This window comes from Aulostomus chinensis, chromosome 22 (genome assembly GCF_037954235.1).
Source record: "Aulostomus chinensis isolate RoL2024-O1b breed Wild chromosome 22, RoL_Achi_v1.0, whole genome shotgun sequence".
In the NCBI taxonomy this organism is placed as follows: Eukaryota; Metazoa; Chordata; class Actinopteri; order Syngnathiformes; family Aulostomidae; genus Aulostomus; species Aulostomus chinensis.
This window is the reverse complement of record NC_141341.1, coordinates 4,115,842-4,123,151: the sequence shown is the minus strand read 5'-3', so window position 1 is coordinate 4,123,151 and position 7,310 is coordinate 4,115,842.

Genomic DNA, 7,310 nt, shown 5'->3' with positions numbered 1-7,310 from the left:
GCAGGTCACAGACACACTACTACTGCAGGTCACAGACACACTACTACTGCAGGTATATGGGACAAACACACTTCTAACCCAGGTAAATGGGACAAACACACACACTTCTAACCCAGGTAAACGGGACAAACACACACACTTCTAACCCAGGTAAACAGGTCAAACACACTCTTGTAATCCAAGGATATGGGACAAACACACACACTCCTACCCCAGGTAAACGGGACAAACACACTTCTAACCCAGGTAAATGGGACAAACACACACACTTCTAACCCAGGTAAATGGGACAAACACACACACTTCTAACCCAGGTAAATGGGACAAACACACACACTTCTAACCCAGGTAAATAGGTCAAACACACTCTTGTAATCCAAGGATATGGGACAAATACACACACTCCTACCCCAGGTAAGCGGGACAAACACACAGTTCTAAACCAAGTAAATGGGACAAACGCACTCTTGTAACCCAAGGATATGGGACAAACACACACCGTCTAATCCAGGTAAATGGAACAAATACACACACACACACTTGTAATCCAGGGATATGGGACATCTCCTTGGTGAGAATTATTTTTTGTTTATTTTCATGTGCGCGCCCACACACACACTATTTTTATGAGGTCATTACACTGCATTGTGGGCTGCAGGTTGTCGTTCCTCTCTCACTGTAACGCAACTGCCAGTTTGATGTCGAAGGCTTTTATTTGTTCCAGGGCATCGGCCCTCTTACATCGCCTTCATTCACTCCGTAGGCGATGACGTAACTGCATGGATGCTGCTTTGACAGATTAGGGGAGGCCAGGGTAGGTTGAGCCACCCCCTGTGTCTAGGTAACTATAAATGAGAGAAGTCATGTGACCACAAATGAAGGAAGTGCAGTTCCATCACTCAGAGAGCAAATCAAAGCAGAGAACACGATTCCTGTCAGTCCGAGTGGATTCGTCACATTTTTTTGAAGTTTTCAGTCCTGCATCAGAACGGATATTTTTTGTTCTATGTTCATTGACATGAACGGAAACCACAACTGTAAAATAATACTGCATTGAGGACACTGCGAGGTCAAATGAGCCATAAAAACAGCACAAACGTACAGAAATGCATTTCGACGTAACGTAGTTAAAACACAAATATAAGATTAAAATCTACCGCACGTTAGATTAGCGGGATTAACAAGAAAACATGAACAGGTGTGTGCTATTATCTGTACATTTAAGGCTTTGATAGTGCCCCACTTTTTTGTAGGTTTGTTCTCAAAGCATCGTGGTTTGATAGTTGAGCCACAAAAACCTGAGTTATGTACAGCAACAGTTCATCCAAACAAATACGCTTTGGTCTTGAAGTTAAATAATTAAATGTTAAAATTGGCTCATCTCACCCTGTTCTCCCTGATGTTAGTCTATAATACATCTTCACACAGTCTGTAGTTATTCCCATCAGTGTATAAAAGTGTGTGTGTGTGTGTGTGTGTGTGTGTGTGTGAGAGAGAGAGAGAGAGGTTTGGATACATGAATCTGATTCTGTGTTTGCTTTTCTTTGTGTTTGCTCTGGTCTCTGTACGACAGTACAGGTTGAGACTCGCAGGGCCGTGAGCGCTGGACGCCCTTGGGTGTGTGACGCTTCAACAACTGCATTGTGTTCACTTCATGTGGACACACACACACACACACACACACACACACACACAAAAACATATGTCAGAATAGAGGAAGAGACAGTGCTTTAAAGCGATGCAGCTCCACTTGACTCATTATGAAACACACACACATCCTATCCTCTTTAACAACACACTAAAACACCTTTCCTCTCACACACACACACACACACACACACACACACACTCCCCTCCTCTCAATCTTCACCCTCAGTCCCTTCCCACTACCTCCTTCTTCTAAATCACACACACACACACATGCAGACACACACCATCTCTCAATCTCCAAGCTGATTACACCGGCACGCTAAAACCCCCTTTTGCACACACACATACACACACTCTCTCTCCATCCCCTACCTTCCCTAAAACCCTTTTCGTTTCCTCTCTGACACACGTGCTCACACACACACAGACACACACCAGCTCTCTTTTTGTCAGCCCCCCCCCCACCCCCTCCTCCCAGTAATCTGGCTGGGCCGTGGCCTCCTCTCTCTCGCTCCACTGTTCTGTGTGATAGAATATCGATCGGTTTGCCTCGGCTCGGCGTGGAGCAGGAGGAGGGGGTGGCTGTAGGGCTATAGGGTGTGTGTGAGTGTGTGTGTGTGTGTGTGTGTGTGTGTGTATCGGGAGGGGGGGGTAGCGTTCAGTGGTCAGACATGCTCCAAGGTTGTTACCACAGCAACAGCAGGATGGGTCAGAGGGTTGCCATGGCGCCTAGGTCGTAGGGTCACGGGGAGGGTCCTGGAGGGCCCTCGTGTACGTGTGTGTGTGTGTTAATAGTGGGGGGGGGGGACAGATGTGTCCAGTCCAGCAGTATTGGGTGTGTTAATAATGAATGCTGTTGTAGTTCTCTCTCTCTCTCTCTCTCTCTCTCTCTCTCTCTCTCTCTCTCTCTCTCTGTGGCAACAACATAGGAAGCAGAAGAACATCTGCTACACGCTTTTACTGAGAAAAATCTGCTTTAATGACAACAACTGCTCTCAGATCAGCAAAGGGATTCGAAAACCCAGAGAAAAAGACAAGAACAAATACATGAGAACATAAACGTGAAGAAGAAAAGCAGGGAAAAAATGCAGAGCGACAACATCTTGTTTGATTTGATGCTTTATCATGGAGCGTCGGAACGTTTCCTCTGGAATTTAATTGATCAAAAATATAAAATCCACCATTGTTTTACATTGAACTATTCTGCTGTTAATTTCAATGAAATGTTTTCATATTTAAATTGCCTGCTGTCTTATAACCCCACATTTGTTTTGGTTTAATTTACAATTTTTATTTTGTGATTTTTTTTTTATTTTTTTATTTTTTTTTTGAGAAACCACACATCTCTGGATATACTTGTTCAAATTTGTATTTTGGTTATTTTCTTAAAAAAAAAAATTCTAGATTTCACCAAATAAGAAGAAATGACGGGGTATATATTATATATATATATAATATTATATTTTATTATTCTTTTATTTCATGTGGACGAATCCCTCTGAGGCCTGAGAATCTGCTCGTTGAGATCGTTTTACTGTTAATCATGAAAATACTGTTTTTATAAGAGGTGGACAAACAAAAACTATGGTTAAAATGAATATAAATATTCCATCTATGTCGTTACCAGGAACTGGAAGAAGAAAAAAAAAAGTCTCCCAGTCGTTGCTCACGGTTTTAATCAAACTCTCCCTCTGAGCTCCTCATTGTCTTCCTCACAAACGCGGCGGTGGCGGCGGCGGCGGCGGCCTCAGATCATAAAGCCACAACACCAGTGCAGCCGCTGTGTGAGGGATCGTTGCTGCCACCAAAATCACCTGAACAACCACGTGCGAGTCACATGACGCACATTAAAACCCGTTTAAAATCGTAACTTAATTGAATCTTTTCAGTCACGGAGAGCCGGAAGGAACTTCTCACGGTCGTCCTGCCAAAATAAAACCAAAAACCAAAACCTGCTCTCCTCTTGTTGGAGCTGCTGTTTGCGCGTTCATCGGTGTACATTTCTGCAGTGGGGAACTCGTGAGCACGATTTGATATCGCAGGTATTGAGCTGATCCCAGGTCAGTATTCAGCAGGAAAACATCAAGTAGAAAGTATTTCTGAAGTCACAATGGCGTCAGGATATTTATGTATGGAGAAGAGAGTTTGTTTTTTTTTTTTGTAATTTTGTAAAGGAAATGTTACAGGATATCTGTAACTCACACTTTAATGAAAAACCCATGGAGACACAGGCTCTGAAGTAGCGGCGGCCCTCCCTCCTCACCCTCCTCACCCTCCTCACCCTGACGTGGTTTCTGTCGCTTCTGTCACCCCCAGCAGTTGAAGCTTCAGTGTTTCCAGAAAAAGACCAGATCTTTGCCGCCTGTGGTTCAGAAAACAAATTCACATCCTGCTCGACTTATCTGCTCTAAAGCACCGAGATTTTACCGTCTTCTTCTTTTTTTCTTTTTTTTTTTTTCTTTTTTTTTTCTTTTAAGCCAGTGGACCAAATAGGATCTTAAAGTCACAAGGCTTCGGCGCAAAGCCAGTCTCTCCGAGCTGCAGACCCAAGCCCAGCCCCTTCCCTTCATCACCCTGCATTAGTGCTGCGGGGTTATCAGAGACTGCCTGGCCAGCAGCTGAGACCACATCGCCGCCTCCTCTGACGAGGGTGCGGCGGATGTAAATACGTACGAATCCTCGCCTAAAGAGCCCAGAACAGAACATCATGAGGGGCGGTTCCCAGGTAGAACGCCTGCAGGGTGACAAGAAGCAGACAAAATAGCAACAATCTCACAATCCCTTTAAAAGCATTTGAATTCTAATCCCAGGCCGTTGTCCTTCCCGCACCAAGTGCACCGTCTGGAAATGGATTAGGAGTTTCAAAGTTCTTCAAAAAGTTCCACAAGAGGGAGAACCAGGCGGGAAGTTCAAGTTCCTTCACCTCTGCAGGAACGTAAAAACCAGTGGATGTGGGGATTAAGTGTGTGTGTGTGTGTGTGTGTGTGTGTGTGTGTGTGTGTGTGTGTGTGTGTGTGTGTGTGTGTGTGTGTGTGTGTGTGAAGTGGGATGAACCCGAGAAGGCGTGACATGTTTGAGTCAGAGACTGGTGTTCATCCATTCCACTGATAAAAACGAATCATGCTGAGGTTCAAGAAAACATGGAAGATTCTTTGATTCCGGCTTCTTTGTTTAATGTCATGATAAACAGAACATTTGGGGGATTTGGTTCAGCCCCCCCCCCCCCCAAAAAGCTTTTTTAAAAATCTTAGCTTGCATTTCTGGCAACTGCACACAAGCTGTGATTTAAAAAAAGAGAATTTGCTGCAGGATCTGTTCACATCAAAATTAAGCTTTTGTGACTGTCCAGGAGATGAAGAACCGCCCTCCCAGTGTCCTGATCCTGCTCTTAATTCAGCAGGACGACAACCAGGCAAGACTCTTTTGAGTTGCAGTTCAGGCATGTGGCCGCTGGATGTCGCTCTCATCCCTCCAGCAACCTTCCTAGATTGACCAACCCCCCCAGCATGTGTTGATTGAAGCCTCAAAGAAAAGACCCAACAAATATATATATATGTATATATATGTATATATATACATATATATATATATGTATATATATATATATATATACATATATATATGTGTGTGTATATATATATAATAGACACATATATATGTATGTGTATATATATATATATATATATATGTATATATATATATATAGACACATATATATATATATATATATGTATTTTGAATAAAATTTAAATGACACCGTGGTTGTGATGATGGCGGGTAAACTCACCTGAGTCTGCAGGTGAAGTTGACTCGCAGCTGGAGGTCAGACCTCGAGGCCCCAGGTGAGGATCAGGAGCACACCAGACGCTCCGCGGCCTTGCCCAGAAATTCCCCGCCTCCGTCCTCCACGTTTGGATGTCTTTGCTTTGAAATGTTTATTGATTTCTTTGTTGATGTGACACTCTCATGATGGGCAGCTGCCGCGAGCCCAGGTTGCAACCGCGAGGTTCCTGCACTGTTGAGCGAAACGGCGAGAGGCCTCCCCCTTAAATGTCGGTACGCGTTTCACCCGAGGCGGGGTTTATTAATCTCACGACAGTGGGACGGAGACCCTCGGTGCGGTGAGCTGACCGGCCCCTGCAGATTTTCCAGATATTCTCCAACGCCATTAGAAGCCCTCTCAATCAGGACTCGTCCGCCTTGTGGCGGCGCCTCTTGTCAGAAACGTGGAGTCTGTTTACCGCTGCTGTGGAAAGATCTGGTACCTGTGACACATCAGCAGCTGTGTGTGGGTTTTTTTTCCTGCCAACAGGGGCGGAGACGGAGGGTGTCCTGAACCGGGGACCCCTGATACCTGGTTGGTCACCCCAGGTAAATTTTAATTTATTTAGATGAGCTCGTCGGGCCCCGGTGATGCCGCACCGGGAAGGTTCTGCTCGTCAGGACTCCTTCTAATTAAATTAGGCTTCAGAATGTAATGTTGTGTTGTGGGCATGAAACTCACAAGTATTTGCATTTTGTTTAATTTGTCCGACACTGACGAAAACTTCTGGCTGTAAACCTACCTGTAAATGTATGCGAGCTGGCCACCCCGACAAGTCCAGAAGACTACAACTCTAGCTCCGCCTCCGCTCGTTAGAGTCGCCGATGCCTGATGGGTGGTCAAGAGGCAGCTTGTCCACAGCGTAGCAGAGTTTGATGAGCGTCTCTCATGACGCACCCGCGAAGAAGAAAACGCGGCGTTGACAGCTGAGTCCCTTTTAGCTGAGCGAGCCGTTGTTACAGTTGAATGCAGCGTTTGTGTGTTTTCATGCTGTGACGAATGTGTCTTCGACGTGTATTTATACGTACATTTTATTTATCTTTTATATGTGTGGCGCAATCCTTCTCTAGTACAGCATCTCAGTATGTCACACGTGTAGTTTTCGAACACGTCAAGGGGTTCTCTCTCTCTCTCTCCCCCTCCCCTCCCCTCTTCTATTTAACAAAACCGTCGACTCGCCCCAAATTAATTCAAAACAGACCCCCAAAAAAGTGATGATGCGTATGAGAAGCAGCAGGACGTAAATCACAGTTCGTCACAATTCTAAAACAGACTTCACTTTCGGGGGGGAAAAGAAATACCCTTTTTTTTTTAAATGGCATAGTTGGAATAAAGGAGGCGAGTAGTTGGTTGCAGGAACAGTTTTCGAAGAATTTTACTGTGGCTGCCATTTAAAAAAAAATAAAATAAAAAAATTGGCTTTTGTGCTCGTTGTTCAGCTGCTTCCAAGTCTACAAATCAGAACGTGTGACTCTTGGGATGAAGGTTTAATAAGGAACCACTGGCGGGCTGCTGGAGGACTCAGGGATCAGATCTTTCTCTGTTCACACTGTTACGTGCAAGTGTTGACACCCGGTTTGTTGTGTCCAGACGCCGCGACGCAAGACGCCGGCGCGAGGCGGCTCGTCTCTGCAGAGAAACACGAAGTGACTCCTGTTTGAGACGCTCGTGTAGAAATCTGGCTTGAATCAGATGTGAAACCACTTCAGAACGTGTGTGAACCTGGGCTGTTCAGACTGTCTTTAAAAACCAATCCGGATCCACCCAAAAAAAAAAAAAAAAAGTCCAGTCACCTGGACAAGACCTGTGTGTGTGTTTATGCTCACTTAACCTGCTA